This window comes from Ammospiza nelsoni, chromosome 11 (genome assembly GCF_027579445.1).
Source record: "Ammospiza nelsoni isolate bAmmNel1 chromosome 11, bAmmNel1.pri, whole genome shotgun sequence".
Taxonomy (NCBI): domain Eukaryota; kingdom Metazoa; phylum Chordata; class Aves; order Passeriformes; family Passerellidae; genus Ammospiza; species Ammospiza nelsoni.
The window spans coordinates 19,028,967-19,047,984 of record NC_080643.1 but is presented as its reverse complement, the minus strand read 5'-3'; the positions used below and the strand labels follow the sequence as shown (position 1 = coordinate 19,047,984).

Below are 19,018 nucleotides of genomic sequence, written 5' to 3'. Positions count from 1 at the left end.
GTTTGTGTTTTACACAGAAGTCTCATGGAGAGAGTGGCAATCTCAGGGTGCCCCAGCACCTCTGCTCCCATGGATTTGGAATCCTCTAAAACTCTGAATTTCAGATGACAGCTCCCAGAGATCCCAGCCCATGGAACTCACCTGCTGTCATTAAAAACCTCAGCTGCCATCCTGTCTTTGACAGCATTTGCTGCTTTCACTTGAGGAGAAAAGTGTATAATCAAGTTTGAACAGTGTTTCAAAAAGATTAATAATTATAGGGTTATGCAACATTAACAATAGTGGTACCAGCAAAGCAGCTGTGTTAAATTTTAACAGCATTAAAAAGAGGGGAAGAAAGAGATTGAGAAAATTTCAGTTCCCTTCTCTGTCATGTGTTCTTGACATCGTCTTGGTTTTTGCTATATTTAAATTGCTGTAGGAATTTCTTCTGCAAGGAACCTAAGAGGGCAACTAACAGCAAATCCTTCAGTTTCATATTGTGTTAAATATAGGGATATATCACAATTCAAGCCAAAAATGTAGGGTTTCTAGAAACTAGAAAACTAAAAACTAGACTTACAATTTACTATGGTTGATAACATTGATAGGTAATTTCTTGCCTTTTTATTTTCTACTGAAAAATACATTAACTAACTTCCTGAGAAGTGCTGTTTTGAATAATTATGTGTAAGTATATTTCTTTAATCTAAATGCATGTGCCATTTTCACACACAGACCACAAATCACACACTGCAATTTTGCCCACAGACTCTGGGATATTTGATAACTGGATTGATTTAATTTTTAAATCAGCAATTTATCTTCAATTGGGCCAGAATACCAACAGTTAACTTTGCAATAAATGATTACTGTCATAACCCCATTTTTCTTTTTAGGAGATTCCTTTTCTAGGCAAGCAAGTTTGGTGTGAGGAACCAAAAGTGATTTCTGTGACTTTCTGTAACCCCTGGAGCAGGCGTGTGAACAGCCAAACATGTGGCTCTGATGTGGACTGAGGGTGAGCTCCTGGCACTTTTTACTGCTCTCAGTTTTCTTTAGTTGCCAAACCAAGCTCAGTAGTTACAAATTTCTCTATTGGTTGATCTCTTTAATGATCCAGCTGTAATTAAAAAGAATTTTGTTAAAATACTATTGAGAATATCACCAAGAAGCAAATTGTGAAGGGACACTGGATCACACCCAGTGAGGAGGAGTGTAACAGAGCACTGCATGTCAGGGTGAGACTGTGCTGGTGCAGAACTGCCCCTGGAACTTTGGCATCAGCTGCAGTCCCTGAGATCAGAAGGGGTCTCCAGTGCTCCCCACACCCTTCCTGCCCTTGCTGACAAAGTGAGAACATCTGCTTTAAACCTTACCCCTGCACTCTGGGCAAACGGAGCAGGGATTCTGCAGCAGCTCTGGTGATTCCTCACCAGCAGTGATGTGCCTGCTGTAGAGGGACATGACCAGCATGGAAATAAGCACAACCATGATCTAACTCCATTCCACCCACCCAAACTGCCTTGTGAATGTAGAGCCTGGTTGATCTCTCACCTTCTCCTTCTGCTGTCAATACAGCAAGTCACAAATTAGGTTAAACAGTGAGTATTTGTGATGCAGACAGGTGTTCACTGGGCTCCAAGCAGTGCTGGGCTCATGGCACACCTTCCCAAAACAGGGGATGGGCTGCTGAAACCTCTGTGGCATGGTGTGCAGAACTAACATAACCAGAAATTGGTCTAATTCTGATTTCTGAGCTGCTTCTGATGTAATCTGCTACTGGGCTTGGTTCACTTCAGAACTATGGATTATTTTTTATTGCTTTCTCTGCATATGGCCACTGAGTCAGACGAGATAGTTTGCAGACAAACATTGGCTCCTTTGAACCTGGCTGTAAAATTTCTACCAGTGCACTCAATTTACCTTTTGCAGGGCAGCAATGGCAGCATCTGTTTGGAACAGGAGTGCTGGGCCTCCTGCTCAATACCTGACCAGAACAACCCAAAATCTCCATCCAGAGCATGCAGGTACCACAGAACTCCTCCTTCCTCAGCCAACCTGAGGGAATCACTGCTCCAAAATCTGAGACTGGGGGAAAGGTGCAAATTATTGATCCTGCCATCACATTAACACATGGAGTGAGCAATAAAAAGCTTCCTCCCGAGATCTCCATCTCAATGGAAGCAGAGAAAGTTGCCAATCCCACTGTGTTTGTCAGCTCCCCTGGATTATCAATGGGCCACGTGCTGTGAATCACATCTTGGATCCTGCCAGTTGTGTCTTGCTTTTACTATTTGTTCTGGGATGTAAAAACCACTATTGTAAGCAGTTCAAAAATACATGCTGGAAAATTGTTAATGCCCTAGTCATACAATGTCATTTTGAAGCTCCCTGGGAATTTAGATTTGCACAGCTTATTAGGATATGACCTTTCCCTTGATTTTTTTATTTTAAGATCAAGTTAAGATGAAATTTCCCCAGTGGGAGTTGCTGTGTTTCCTTCACAGATAAGGAAAATAGCAATGGCAGCTCTGCATAGAGACAAATTCATACACTCCTGCAGCATGGACAGCCCTGTGGGCTTGACAGACATCCAGTGCATTCCTAGAGGCTGAGAGGGAGTTAAACAAAAAAACCCCAGCATTTTAACAAAGGTATTTCCCTAAATCTTTCACCTTTTTTTTTTTTTTAATTTTTTTTTCAGTTTCATCTGTGAGGAGTTTTAAGGCCTGTGAGCTTGCATGCAGAGCACCAGGGCAGCACTGGCTTTGTGGAACACATTCCTATTCCTATTCCTGTGTGGAATATCTACCTCTACAGCACTGCTTTTTCCTCTTCACAATACAGATTCTGTCTCAGAAATCCACACACTTCCCTAGGATTTCATGAACCTGATCTAAAAGCAGGAGGTTGTAAAATTAATTCTCAATATTTGTGCTATGGGCTGATTAGCAGCTACCAATCACAGTGGTTACATATTTATTATATATTATGTATAATAAACATTTTTGATAGTTTAAGATAGGGATACTCCAACACTTAATCTTTCTGCCTCTATGTCAATGAAACCAACAAAGACAATTAGTTAAATAACTAGAAGTTGAATGATATTGCTTATATTAAAATTTTTCAAATGCTCTAAATGGTAAAAACCAACAACTGTTAATAAGCTCTTAAATTTTCTCACTAACATTAAAATCCATTGGCCAATAAAGAGATGACCAAAAAGAAGTGTCAACACAAAAGAAGTAAATGTTTTCCTTTTTGGATATTAAGGGTGAAAGCTTCATGCATTGAACCTTTGCTAGGCAAACAACATTTTTTTGTCAGCTATTTGGATGCTAAAAGAAGAGAGGGAAGCGATGATGAAATAAAGTGAATTACATTTTGTTACTTTTACTACTTTTGTTACTATTAATTGTATAACTGGCTGGCTTAATAGGTTGGGGTGGGCATAAAACATTCGTGCAAGGATGGCCCAGTAGAAAGGGAGGGTCAGGAGGTCATGGCAATGACAAAACCAACAAAACTCCACAAAGACTCAAAGGAGCCTCAAACCAGCCCCGCCACCTTTACGAGTTTCCGTGTCTGGAAGGCTCGGGAGGAGCTCTCTGCACTCCCCTGGCCCAGCTGGGAGCAGGGGGATCTCCCCAGCAGGGGAATTTGCATTTCCAGCAGCAGCCCTTCCTCCTTCCAGGCTGACGCTGATACGGGCTCACTGCTCCCACGGCAGGGAGCAGACAGCCTTGCCATGGTGTCAGGCTCTAGGCAGGGCTTAATCTGCAATTGATCCCGGCCTAATCTGCCTCTCCTGGGCAAGTCCAAAGTCATTATCTGCATCAGCAGCCCAGGAGCTCTGTGACACTCATGTGTCCAACAAGAGAGCAAACAAATCCCCGCCGATAGCATTCAGTGCCTATCGCCGCGGGCCCTGGGGTCACACAGCCCGAGCTGTCCCGCCAACAAACCCAGCACCACTCCAGAAAAGTAATAATAATGATAATAAACAATAATCCAGCAGGAAAAAGGGCCAGCTGAACAGCCCACGTTACAGGAAGGAATCTCACGGATAACATCATTCCTGCTCCAGCAGTGTTTGAGGAGTGACTCAACACACTGGGGTATCTTTTTTACGGTGGTGACACAGGGCTGGTGCAGATGCACAGTGCAGGCACTAAAAGTTTATTTACAGAGGGCAGGACTGAACATTTCATGTGAGCACATTCAGGCCATGATAAAGAGCTTTGTCTCCCATTAGTAATTTAAAGGATTGTGATTTGCTACTCCCAACACACCTATAATTGAATTCCTCAGTCATAAAATCACTGGTGCCAAACAAGTCCTGATATCTTTTATCAAGCCTCTTTTTTCTTGTCATTTGTTAACATATTTCTTATAGAGCTTTTCTTCTTTTTATAGATACATTTGCTTTAGTTATAAATTAACCCTGGAATTTACTCTCCCAGAGGCCACAAACTGTTTTTTTATTCTCCTGGAAAAGTTTCAGGCTCTATGAAACGACGATTTGACACAATTTTTGAATAGCAGCTCGTGGTTCAGATACAGAGGAAGGAAATTCAAAAGATGGACAAAGTAGTTGAGACTAAAGTGGAAATGTTTAGATACCTTTCTGGGCCTTCTGCTCTGGAAGCCATGATTGATTTACCAAAAGGGAAATGTTTCCCTGTGGGATTTCTGGTGCTTCCAGTTCCCTGTAGTGAAATACTCAGATCCAGATTCATTCTGAAATGAGGAACGTGTAGGAAGTCCCAGATTTCAGTGGCTCCAGAAGCTGGCCAGCACATCCCAAAGGTATGCAGAATACTTCAGATTTTGGAATGCATCCTGAAACACCAATATTTGTTTAACAGATTGATTCATATAATGCCCATTAAAAAATAATGTTTCAGTTGACAATGCCATTGTAAAGTAAATAAGCTTAAAGTATTCACTCCTATTGTGTCTTTGTTGGGCTCTTTCTCATCATCCTGAGGGCTTTGGAAACTCTTGGCTTTTTTCAGCCAGGACTGACTAAAAATGTAGAGGAGTTTGAACACAAAGGGCTGAAATTGGTGTCACCACTGGAAGAGCAATAATTTGAGCTCAATTTGTAAAAAAATATAAATCAAAAAATCCAAATGAAGAATTCCAAAATGAAGAATTCCAAAAATCCAAATGAAGAATTAAAAAAAAAAAATACCCATAAGAAACTAATGGAATTGGTTCTACTGCTGAAAGAACTCTTTGGATAAGGGCAGAGCCACACATTTTAACAGCCACAATAATTCCCACATTATTCCTTTTATTTCTCCTTCTGTGTTACTCTTAGTCCTATTACAAACCATTGAAGTTGGAAAATTTTGATTTGATATTAACACACCACATATTTTTAATTAATAATAATTAAACCCATTTTTATGGTTTTATTTCCACTTCAGCTCAGGTAAACAGGTAAACACAAAAATTTTGATTTGCTATTAACACATTAGATGTCCATTTTTATGGTTTATTCCCCATTTTAGCTTTAGTAAATATGAAAATTTTGATTTGATATTAACATATCAGACATACATTTTTATGGTTAATTCCCACTTCAGCTCAGGTTTTTCAAGGTGGATGGAGAAAATTTGAAAAATATGCCTTAAAGGTTCAGAAAAGAGGAAAAGATCTCCCAGAACCGTGCATTTCTGGGTTGCTCTTCCAGTTTGGAGTGGCTGTGGTTGTGCTGCTGCCTCAGCACAGGAAGGAGGGGGTGATGGCTTCACAGCATCCCAGGGTGGTTTGGGCTGGAAGGGACCTCAAAAATCCGCCAGTCCCACCCCAGGCATGGGCAGGGACCTTCTCCTGTTCCAGGTGGATCCAATTCCTGTCCAGCCTGGCCTTGGGCACTGCCAGGGATGGAGCAGCCACAGCTTCCCTGTGCCAGGGCCTCCCCACTCTCCCAGTTATGAATTTCCCTCTAACATCCAACCCTAATCCCCTTCTTTCAGTTTAGTGGATAAAAAAATGATAAGTTTTTTTTTAAAAAAAAATCCTTTAAAAATTCCTCTTTAATTAAGAATAATAAAGGGGCTTGGGGAGTGCTGGGGTCTTTTTTCTGTAGAAATAAATGCTTTTCATATAGAAATAAATGCTTTCCCCATTCAAGACATTGCCCTTACAAAGGGAAACAGCTTCCTCCTCTCTATGATGTTTCTGAGGTTGCCAGCCAATTATTTGAAATTAAAATATTAAAATTTTCTCCCAAAGTTGTGCTTTGAGTCTCTGAATTTCCCAATTTTTATTATGAAGTGAATGTCTAATTATTTTGAAAAATTTTATACCTTATTCTGTGTTTCTTCTTGAACGCTTCACCCGTTTCATTACCCATACAAGGTTCTTGACATTTCTTTTTAAGTCTCAACAAAACATAATGATTTCAGCTCCTTTAATTGAATCAATGATCACAGAGCAGAAAGAATTTACCACTTAAAATATGTATCAACTTTTAAGGTAAAAATGAAATTTAAAACAGTGCCAACAGTGTCAAATATTTTAGCTCTCAAATTTTCAGGTGTTAAAATACACATTCATCTTTTAGATTTTACACTTCTGGGCGAAATGCTTTCTGTTTAATTACTACAAAATTAAAATTCCGTGGTTTATCTGGTGACACAGTTTGGCCCTGCTGTCCTTTGCAATCCCACTGAGGGCAGGGGATGGTGAGCAGAGCTCGGGCTGCCCTGAAGGACCAGAGCAGGAATTAAAGCCAGGCCTAACCCCCTGCTCTCACACCTTGTGCACACATTTCAGAACTTTGTTTGCCCTCTGCGCTTTCACTGGAGCCAGGAGGAATTTTCAGAGCAAACAGTTTGTAATATATTCTTTACAGGTGAGTTGCAATGAAGATTCAGTAGGACAATAAAAAACTCAAATTATTTTTTCAGAGCTGTGACTGTATCATATATGAGTATTGCACTAAGATCTGCTCAGGACAGATGAATAAATAGAAAAATTTTTGTTTTTACTTAAGCTAAAATGGAAAATAAAACATAAAAATGGATATCTGGGGTGTTAATATCAAATCAAAATCTTCCAACTTCAATGGTTTGTAATAGGACTAAGGGTAACACAGAAGGAGAAATAAAAGGAATAATGTGGGAATTACTGTGGCTGTTAAAAAGTGTGGCTCTGCCCGTATCCAAGGAGTTCTTTCAGCAGTAGAAGCAATTCCCTTAGTTGCCTATGGGTATTTTTTTGGAATTCTTCATTTGGATTTTTTGATTTATATTTTTTTACAAGTTTAGCTCAAATTATTGCTCTTTATTCACTCCACAAACTCTTGTAACTTGTTTCCCCAGGGGTGAGAAAAAAATTGGAGTAATTTAAAAAATTCTGGGCTTTATCTCTTTTATTTATTTACATGGCAGCCAAATAAACAGGCAACACAGGCTAAAATGACCTGCAGAGATTTTTCTTTTCATGAAACTCCAACCTCTACTTTACCAAACATACAAATTGTGTCTTGGATGCCACAAGCTCTCTTAGAAAGATCTCCACATTAAAAATCACTCCTCTTTTAGAGCTAAAAATCTAGGAGTAGAACTTTAGGCACAGCTCATCTTGCTCTGAGGGCAGGAAGAAACTCAAAAAGAAATGCTGACAGCTCTGGGAGGTGTTTCAGCTGATTCCATGCCAATAAACAAGAATTTCACCAGGGCCCCCACTCTGGCCATGCTTGTCCCTTTAGCAAACTGGGTGGAAATTGTAAATGGCCTTTTGCAAACGGTCCATGGGCTCTGCTGGCTCCTAAATTATTTCAGGGCAGTGATTGAGTGGCTCTTAATTAGCTGGGCTAGAACTGGAGCAGGGACAGGTCTAGAACGCATCCATTGAACCTTCACTCCTGCAGCTGTGCCCAAATTCAGCACTCTCTGATTTACTGGTGGGTCCAAGCCTTTGGTGAGACTGGGGAACATCATTGCTTTGGGGTTTTGTTTGGTTTAACTCAAATGCACTCAGTTATTTAATTGTGAACCAGCTTTTCTCCTACCAGTGCTCCCAGTTCTGCTGCGGGGGGTTCTCACCACTCTGGAGCTTCAGCCCCAGTGTGAACATGAACAGGGCTCTCCTAAATCCCACCAGAGATGCTCTTCTCTTGTCCATCACTTTACTGAGCACTAAGAAAGGCACTGACCTCTTTTTCCCAAATTCGCAGTCCATTTCAGTGAAATATCTGTGCAGAAACCCCTGTACAGATGGAAAAGTCTAAAATACAAATTCCATTCTTGATAATGATCAAATTCCCGTAGTTGCCATCCAACAGAGGCATTTAGCCATCCATCTTTGTGTCTCATAAAAACACAGGAGATATTTTGCTGCTTCAAGACTCCATGTATAAGAATGGCAGCCCTGCAGTGAGTTGGAATGCAGTTTTAAGTCTTTATATTTCTAATGATTCATATTTCTAAATATTAATCTCGTCTCCTACTCTGGGAATAGTGAATTACATACTGGCACCTCAAAATCACCCCCAGCTGTTAGGATAACCCACATTCTCCATGGATGTAGAGGAAAATTCCCTTTTCACCGGATTTGCTGCTCAGCACCAAAGGAAATAAGGGAATCTGTTCTGAAGAATGGCTTTTAGAAGATGAAGGGAGGAAAATCCTGTGGGCTCTGTCAGTACCTCTTCCCACTGCCACCCTCCCTTCTGCAGCATATCTCCCAATTTTTTTCTCTCTAATTTATTTTCAGGAATTCTTACTCAGAGGATGTTTTCCTCTGTTTAAATGACACCCTGGAAGTAGACAGCAGTGCTATTTAGCACTTAGCCTACATTGTCTTTATTTCATTTATTTCATTTCCATATTCATAGCTAAATGAGTGCTCTATCACTCTGGCTGTTTTGAACTCCAGAGAATCCCTTTATTTCACAGAGTCACTGCCAGGTATAATTACTACATTCATCAGCCTTTCCTGGAGTAATTGTCAGGAAAGTGGCAACCATGCCTGCATCAATTCCTTCTTCCTCCTTGCTTTTTCCTGCTTGCCTTCCAGGACAATGAAAGGCTCTCTCTACTTTCTCTTCCTTTGTTCACCTCAACGCTTTTCCTCCCTTTATTCCTCTCTTCAAAACTTTGGGGAGGAAAAGGAGAGATGGTTCTGATGTTTTCACACTTAGCGGTTTGTTGAGGGTTTGTTTTTTTTTTTTTAAATATAAAAAATGTTAAATATTTTTAGAAATTCAAATGAAAACTCTGCCATTCTGTGCAGATGCCCAGTCCAGCTCTTTCACCAGCGCCAACACAAGAGTCACCCTCGTGTCTAAGGGTCAGGCTGGAGCAGAAACTCCAAATTGCCACATGGTTTGCGTGCTGTGCCTTCCTGTTCCTGGGGAGGGGAGGAGACAGGAATCTGCTGGCCAGCCTGCGTCAGAGGCACGCTCAGCACACAAAACTGGGGCTACGGGCGAGTTATTGTTATTCTGAACTCACCTCGAGTGCAGCAACGCTCCCTGCCTGCCCTGCTGTCCCCAGTGACAGGAAAGCTGTCACTTGTTGTTAGCAGATCACACAGTTCCTGTTCTCTGAGGAGTCGTAAGTAAGGCTAGATTTGAAAAACAGAGCAAACTTGGGCAGAAAAAGAACAATGAGCAAGGATGCCAAAATACAGTGAAAGACCACGTTATGGCATTGTCAGCATATCTGAAACCAAGAAAAGCTGAAATTCTCATAAGAGACCAGAGAGAAGAATTCAAAATCATGAAGGTTCCAACAATAAACTTTAGGCTGTGAGAAAGAAATTCAAACATCTGTAGTTTTTTAAAGAATTCCCCCGTTTTTTAATACTTTTCACTGGCAAAAATAAAAAGGGCTAAATAAATACAGAAACTCAGCAGGCACAGCTAATCTGCCCACTGCCTTCCTTTGAAATTTCCTTTAATTAATTAATCAATTAACTTCCTTTCCTGATGTTCAGTGTGGACAGCTTCTTCCCATTTTCCCAAGTCCCTGCTCTGCTGGGCCTCCAGAGTCCCACACTGGCCTTCGATCCCTGCCCTAATCCACCACTGCAATTAATCTAATCACACTGCACACCAGTAGCCTCCATTAAGATTAAAGATAATCTTGCTATTTCACAAGATTAAAAAAGCCAGAGTCAACCTTAACATCACACATTACTCCACCTATTCTGCATAAACTCTGTTTTACGAATATTAGAAAAGAGGAGAGCACTGGTGATATTGTTGTCTTTTAAAAGCAGAATTGAGAAAATACAGAGGAGTTCTCCGGGGTCTTGTCTGATCTCTCACCTACTCGAAATTGGCACCAAAATGAAGAATGGCAAGAAGTGCACATGACTTCCACATCCTCAGTGTTACATCATGAAGGATGAAACAGCAGATTGTGTACAGCTCACAGTGTACAGCACAGCTGCTGTGCTGGGTGCAACTCTTGCCTTGCACAAAAAATGCCCTTCTCAACAAAACTGTGACTCATGAAAAAATTGACAGATACCAAAGAAAACAGTGATAGGCTCAATTCATAATGGGACCTGCTGCTGTGGACTCTGACATTCCCCTGCTAAGTGGGTTTTTTATATAAATGAAGCATGTGGATATTTAATATTCTGTTTTTGGATTATGATTTTCATTGCCAAAATTTTTTCAAGAAGATGTCTACAGGAAAATATCTCTGCTGTAGGAAAAGTGGGCTCTTGGTGCTGAAGGGTTTCCCAGTACTTCAAGCACTGTCAAGAATTCCTGCCCACGCCAGCTGTGCTGTAATCACTATTTCTTAATAAATCAGTAATCCTGATCTAAGAAAATAATTCCTCAAATGTCATTACCTGTGTCAGAATGCAGCTTGCATAACCTGATGTGTTACCCTGTCTGAAAACCTGGAGCAGTGCAAGGATTTCAAGTGTGGGTTTTATCCAAGGGCTTGGATCCCTGCTAAAAGCCTGACACCACTAAAGCAGATTTTGGGCACATAAATATCCTGCTGGATTGGCCACACGAGGGTCAGGGAACAAAATCTGGGCAGTGCCCAAAGGAAGCTGTGCAAGGAACCCTCCTGAGTTTCCTGTTCATCATGGCCTAATGTTCTGTGTCACAAAAACAATTCACCAGCTTGAGACAACTGGCGAGCTCACATCACAAATAATGCTCCAAAAGCTGGCAAAGCAAGGCTGGAATTTGCTTCCAGTAGCATTAATTAAATATAGTAATAATACTAATAACAGCAGCAACAACAATAACCCAAAGAAGCAAGGTAGGAACAAGTAATTGAGCTTCCATCAGATTAAAAAAAATTATTTTGCCTTGCCTTACTAATAAAAAATACATTGAAGCTGCTGGTAAAAAACCCCGAGCCTTTAAATGGAATTCCTGAATATTTGCTTTTTCCTATTTTAAATTGAAGACCTGAAACTTTTGTAGCACCAGTTTGGAGAATTGTTTTCTGTACTCAAATGAACAACTCCTATTTAGAGGAGATCTTTACTAAAGAATCCACTCCAGGCCAATTCAGCAATTCTGGCAATAGCTGTAATGTAAATGCAAAAACATCTAAACCAAATGCAGGAAAATAAACCTTTTAAACGGTGCTTGTTTCATTCAGAGAGCTGATTTAATGTGAAATCTTTTTGTTTTAAATAAGGCTTAAAGTTTCCTCTTGTTTATCATCTCAAACCAGCTTCAGCAACAGCTGGAAATTCTGAAAGTGAAAGCACATTTGCAGAACTTTTGTTTCCACATTCTCTAATCCTGTTCTAGGAAAAAATTTAAAAGTCTGCACCTCCATATGAGTACCCCCAAATATGCATCCATTTGTAAAATTCAATTTATATTGACAATACTATGGGATATTTAAAAGAAATAAAACACTTGCATGTTTTTCTTAGTATTCCAAATAATTTCAAACCTCAAACACGTTACCATGCCCTGATGTACAAACAAGGCATCTCAGAAATGCAGTTTAAGTGCAAATGTTGGCATCTGGGAGTGACAACAGGGGAGAAAACCAGTGAAAGCCTTGCAGAACTTTAGTGACTCCATGAAATAAATCCATCCCCTATCACTGGTTAACCTCAGGGGACTGAAGCATTCATCATTAATTCAGTGTAAGAACTTTGTTTTAGACATAATAACTGCTAGAAAGCAAATAAATATTATATTTTTTCCTAATCCTGAAGGGAATGAGACCCTCTGCTGCAGCCTCTTCAAAATTTCTCCCTGAATAAATTTAGAGAATACAGATAAACCCCGAGTAAATAAAGCAACCTTTTGCCCTCATGTACTTCTGTACTTGCTTATCTATAGATTTCTCTGGGTGTAACTGAAAATAAAATTTGGGTTTCTTGGATTTTTTTTACATTCATAGGTAGGATTCAAAATCAATCTAGCAACGTACCACATAATAACATGCTTCCATGAAGCTTAAAAACTGAGATTCAGCATAAAACGCTGTAGCTGAAATACTGAAATACCACTGTAGGGAACAGCAACTCCAAGGAAAACACATTCGAGATGGAAGGATAAACTCTCAGTTTTATTTACTGTAGACATAAAAAGTCAGGACCTAAACCTATCATGAGGAAATATGTACATTATGAAAGGCAGTAAATAGAAGTGGCTGCATTTTTCCACAAGCCCCCATATTAGATAGCACCACAAAGCACCAGGTCCAGGTAGTAAAACCTGTTTTTCTGACCACCCCTTCTAGAAGATCTTGGTGTGAGTGTTAAAGCCTGTAATTAACATTTTTCTTTCCATAGTTCCTTTTTTTGGTGGAACAATCTGAGTCTTTTGGTAGGCTGACATCTCTCTCACAGCACCATGGGTGAGCTCACAGAATATTCAAATCCTCCCCCAGCACAGGGAGTGAAAATGTTCCTCTGTTTGTACACAGATGGCACCTGAGTTCAAAGCCTCTCAAACTTCAGAATTGCTGCTACACGGCCACAAATACTCACAGCAGTTACACAACCTCTCAGTTCAATAAATCTAAACAAACACACAAGTACTATGGACTCCTCATGCAATATTATAACATAAAAAATCCCATTTTATGCAACGCGCTGTAATCACGCATTGTGTAAAAAGTTTAAGACGAGATCATAATTCTGGGCAGGACTGCTCTGTGCAAATATGAAATTCTCTGCAGAGTAAATGCTGAAACTCAGAGGGAAACATGAGATGAAAGAAGAAAACTTCCACTGCTCTGCCTTTTCCTATAAATATTCCACACAGCTGAAAGTATGACTGATGCAAATCACATATCTCGGATTTTATACACACAGGTGAGTTAGAGGAGTTGGAGGTCTAAAAAATTCTAGGATTCTGGCAAAAGGGAATCTAAAATATGTCCCAATCTGATCTGTAAATGCTGAAACTCAGAGGGAAACACAAGATGAAAGAAGAGAACTTCCACTGCTCTGCCTTTTCCTATAAATATTCCACACAGCTGAAAGTATGACTGATGCAAATCACATACTTCAGATTTTACACACACAGGTGAGTTAGAGGAGTTGGAGATGGAGGTCTATAAAAAATTCTGGGATTCTGGCAAAAGGGATTCTAAAATATGTCCCAATCTGATATGTAAATGCTGAAATTCAGAGGGAAACACAAGATACAAGAAGAAAATTTCCACTGCTCTGCCTTATCCTATAAATATTCCATACAGCTGAAAGTATGACTGATGCAAATCACATATTTTGCATTGAATACACACAGGTGAGTTAGACAAATTGGAGCTGGAGGTCTAAAAAAATTCTAAGATTCTGGCAAAAGGGATTCTAAAATGTGTCCTAATCTGATCTGTGATAAAGAGGAAAGACACCAATCCCCATGGAGCCCATGAAATTCCAGCAGCCCGTAAAGCAGCACGAAGGAGACTATTTTACAATGGCACAATAATAGCTGTGAGAAGACCAAAAGTAGAATCCATGCCTAATTGGAAGTCTAGAATAAACTAACACCAAATGCAACGTCTGCACCAAAATGTTGGCGTTTCATTTGGAGCTGAAATACGTTAAGAAATTGATCACGTAAAAGGCAGATGAATTTACTCCTCCTGTTACATTGGCATTTCTCACAAGTTTTAAAGAAAAATATGTAGGACTTAGGCTATAATACATACTCATGGTTATTTAATTTCAGGCATTTAGTCTCACAGGGCAAGCAGTAATTCCTTTAGAGCCGGAGCCTCAATTTTGAGCACGCTAAACCCACAGCCACGCAGGAATCCAGCAGTAATTGCAAGGGAGCAAACTGTACAGAGCACTGAGCTTTTATCACTGCAAACCTGATCCTTCTGAGACAGCACATCCACCGCTGACCTCAAGGAAGCTGGGATTTGGATCTCTTTTTTAGATTCTATGCATCTCCCATGAAACCAAGAAGTTCCTTTGCTGGCGTGGAGTGCTCTGTGTATTTTCTGTTGGGATATTACCTAATATTTATTATCCTGTGTTATCAGAAATTACACAGAGCCTTTCAGCACTGCTGAGATTAGCAGGAAGCCATTCCTACCACAGGGTTAATCCCTTCCCTACACACACACATCCCCTATAAGCATGGTCAGAACCCCCCAGGGATGTTCACCCCACGCAGTGCTGGACGTACATCCCCAGAGCTGCGGCACTTTGTGTTTTGTAAATTGCTAATTATCAACCAGCAGAGTAGACTTTGGGATTCAGAGACTTGGATTCATAGACTTTGTCCTGAATGTGCAGCCTGCATGGCATGGAGGAGATCTGCTTAGTCATGAGGAAAGGGGGTGGCTTATGCAAGTCCACAGAGCATCTCCTGCTAGTCCATTCCAGAAATTCACAGCCCGGCCCTGGAGCTGCTCCTTCTCCTCCCCTGTCCAAGGGGGATATTCCCCTGCTTCCAGGGAAAGCTTAAAAACTGCCAGGTAAAGAAAAGAGGATACTGCTTAGAAGTTGAGATGTTTTTTGCTGCAAATTTAGAGATTTATTATACAAACCCCTAACTTTTTCTGTCATAATGCTAATTAGAATCTATTACCATTGTCAGATCATTTGCTCTTGTAAGCATAAATGGACACACTAAAATTTTAAATTTCATTTTTTGCCTCAGTCTCAATCCTGCATTGTTTCTCCATTGCAAATGGGGAGTTCTTTGCATTCTCACATCCCAGATCACACAGTATTGAGGACAGGGGCAATTATTCAATTATTTCATTTGAGTAAGAAGATGGCCCCAGTCTTGACTAGGCTGCTCGGTAATACTGCAACACAGGTAATTAAAAATATCTATATAGTTCATGTATCACGAATTTTAATTGGGGAATGATGTCATTGTTTAGTTCAGTTCTATAGAGTGGTTTATGAGAGGGCAAACAGGCCAAATAATATAATGGAAGGTGTGGGTGGAGTGGGAGAAAAATGTGAACATCATCAAATTGACTTCAGTTCTGCGAAAGTTTCCGGATAGGAAGACTTGCAGAATAGGCCTTGCTTCAATTTTTTTTTTTCCCCTCTAAATTTAAAGAGCAAAACTCCACGACAGATTTATTACCATTTGCCCTGCAGTGTGAGCAGAGCTGACAACTTTGTAGCAGGAGGAAGAGGGAAGCGCATGCTGCAGCAGAAGAGCTGATGCTGAAGTAGAAACTTAATGTTTCCTATGGTTGCCACATTTATTTTCTCCCTCCTGTTTCCTCATACCTGCAAGACCTGGGAGTATCCCAAGCCCACTCACCACAGGGCTGAGTACCAGGGTGATCATTTGCTGAGCACCAGCATTTTCTGCATTGTCCCTGGTACCTGAGAGCAGCACCGCTGGAAAAAGGTGGACTACCCTACATTTCAAACAAAGCACAACTGGAAAAACTCCCTGGGCTCTTCTCTTTGTGGAGAATAAAAAGTGGAAGGGGGAAGAGAGAAAAGAAATAAAAAAGGTTTATTATTTAATGCAGGAATCAATTGATGTTTCATATTCCTGAGAATCCGAAGACAAATCTTACGGCTTTTCCATTTTTCATCTCGCCTTGGAAAAGCCTCCACAGTAAAAAACTTGAGTTTTTCCCCAAGTAAATGGCGTCCTTTAAATTGTAGATTACCTCCTTTAACTTGTCCTGTTATTGGGAACCCCAAGTTCTGTCTGAGGCGTGAGGAGTAGAACTGAGTACATCAATGTTGTCTTGTTTTGGATTGTTTCTAACTCTTCCTCTTAGTTCACAAAAAGTGACCTGACACACAGAGAACATCTGGCATAAAGTACCTGAAAACCAGATCCTGCTGTTAAAAACCAGACACCATTATGGAAATACAGAGTGACATAATCAGCACTCATCACCTAATATCATGCTGGGTTTAACAAACCTATTAGTGATTAAAAAATGAAACCAGCAGCAATAACTAATGGAAAGTGTTGTGTCCATGACTTCAAAAGCCTCATGGAGAATTTGTAATTGTAGGATGATTCCTCTTGAGTAACTGCACTGGAAACTTTTACTGCGTGGCAGAGAAGGACTTGGGAACAATCCTTGTGAAAAAGCTTGTAAAAGAAACTCAGATTCTGAATACCAAACACACACAGTTAGTGATTCACAATTAGCCTACTAAAAAGGGCAAGGAAAGATCTTCAACTCCACTCTGAGCATATTACATTTAAAAAAATACCTGAAGAGGGCCTCACCAATCAAGGTGAAAAAAAGCATTAATTTCACTTTTCATTATTTGGTCCGGCTTTGTACAAGACAAAGTTTTCATTCCACTTTTAAATTTTTCTTGCTTTTACAATAAAATCGTTTTCAAAATTAATTTTATTAGCCATTGCTATAAGGAGGAAATTACACTAAAAGTGATTGAAACAGTGCCTAAGTTTATTTTATTGACTTAGAAATGGACTTATGGTTATTTAGAAAAGTCCACAAAAGAGTCAGATTCAGAAGCACTGTTGATAAGGGGTGCATTTGTCAGTCCCACAAGGAAGGTTAAAAGGCACAGCTTCGATATCCTTCAATTAAATTCTAATATTTCACTGCCTTCACTTCAGATTCGTTACATGGAACACAAATTTATATCAGGAAAAATATTAGCTGTATATTCTGTATTATTATGGATGTTTCATGGAATGCTGATGTTAAATACATTGTATTATCCAGGAATTTGGCATTTCTAAGGAACACAGACCATCTTAAGGCTGTTTAGAAGTACAGAATCTCTGAACCACTACAAGTTAGTGAGATGTTTTACAAAACTGATGCCTAAAACCATTCAAATTCAAAAGCTGTCCGTGTAAAAATGTCTTTATATTATATTTCTGATTGGTTATCATTCAAAATCAGTGCCAACTATTTTTTCAGCTCTCTCTCCCCTTGACAAGCCCATGCTTATATTGTGCCACATGCCTTAACACACTGCTAGGAGTGATTTCTTGTAATCTCATAATTAAATCTCTGAGCAATTTTTGCAGCATTTTTTTTTTTTTGTGACAGCCAAAGTGAATAATGATGTCAAACACATCACTTGATGCACCAAATTCTGATATTAACGAGAGCACGCCATGTGAAACTTCTTTTCAAAGGAGAGCACTCAGTTTCATATGCCACAATTGCTTGGTGTACGCTGGGAATTTTTGGTTAACTAGTAACAAATCATAGTAACCTTTTAAAAGGTAAATTACTTATTAAATGATAGGCTTATTGCTACTTCAAAATAGATATTTTTTAATGGAACATTGTAACAATGTTCTACAGCAAAAGCTTGTTCAGAGATGGGATAGCCAATCACAAATATAAATCCAAACCCCTGGTTATTTCAAGGAGAATTAAAACTGATTTAAAGGAATCTAAATTCCACAGGACATCCAGAAATTGATAATTCCTGAGCTTTTGATCACAATAAATACCAGCCTTACATCACTGATATTAATAACGCATCCCTGTTAAGTCAGCATAGTATTGTCGTGTGTACACAGGGCCACAAAGTTACAACACCACAGGAACTTGCACTCTCTAGCTGCAGAATCCCCTGGGGAGAAATGACACCAGGAAGATTACAAAACGCTCCTGCGAACCTGAGGCATGCCATCAAGACACAATATATTTCAACATAGCATCTCGGTTGTTGCAGGCTGTGAGAGGCTCCCCGACTTTCTGCGATTGGGAAATTGAAGGAAAGAAAAAAAAAAAAAAAAAAAAAAAAAAAGAGGAACGAGCTGTTCATTCATTACGAGAGCAGCCAGGTGAGCCCAGCAGTGCCCTGGCGGTGCTTCCCCCACGGGCGGCAGGGATGGACGGCGCGCAGCGGATCCATGCATCCATGCATCCATCCATCCCTTCATCCATCCATCCGTGCATCCTCCTGCCCATCACCGCCTCACCTCAGCGGGGCGGCCCCGAGCATCCCCCGCTGCCGCCGTGCCGGACCCGCTGCTGCAGCACCATGGACACAGCGCCCGGGCTGCCCCGGCCGCAGCGCCGGGAGCGCACCTGGAGCGCGGCCGGGGCGCTCCGGGCACCGCATCCCGCCGGGGCTCCGCCAGCGAGGGCTCCGCTCTGCCCGCTCCAAGGGGCCCGGCCCGCCCGGCCGGCACACCGAGCATCCATCCCCGGCGGCCCCGGGCTCCGCGTCCTGCCCGCCCCGAGCCCCCGCAGCCCCCGCAGCCCCCTCAGCCCCGCGGCCCTGCCCTCACAGCCCGCGGTGCCCTCACGGCCCGCGGCTCCCTCAGCCCCGCGCTGCCCGCGCCGCCCCTCACCTCGGGGCCGGTCCCCGCAGCCGCACGGCGCTGGCGCTGTCAGTTCTCAGCGGGAGCAGCCGTTCCCTTCCAGCGGGATAAACTCCCCCGCTCGGCCCGGCCTCCCGGGCAGGGCCCGCCTCCCCCCGGCGCCGCCTCCGCCGGCCCACGGCGAGCGGGGCTGGCAGCGAGCGGGCCCGGGCCGGGAACGGGCCGGGCTGGGAACGGGGATGGGGACAGGGATGGGGACCGGGGGATGGCGAAGCAGAGCGGGATGGGACAGGCAGCGGGCAGTGAGGAGGAGGACGAGGATGATGAGGAGGAGGAGGAGGCGGCTCCTTC

At 41.5% G+C, this 19,018-nt stretch overlaps 1 protein-coding gene across 1 annotated transcript in view; it reads right to left on the bottom strand.

Annotated features, from left to right (window-relative positions):
- Positions 1 to 18,763, bottom strand: part of PPARG (peroxisome proliferator activated receptor gamma) — a 56,357-nt gene extending 37,594 nt beyond the window's left edge. Inside the window, exon 1 of the mRNA XM_059479989.1 lies at positions 18,698 to 18,763. The gene's annotated coding sequence lies outside the window, so the exon portion shown is untranslated. The remainder of the gene's footprint in view (positions 1 to 18,697) is intronic.
- Positions 18,764 to 19,018: the final 255 nt, after the last annotated feature.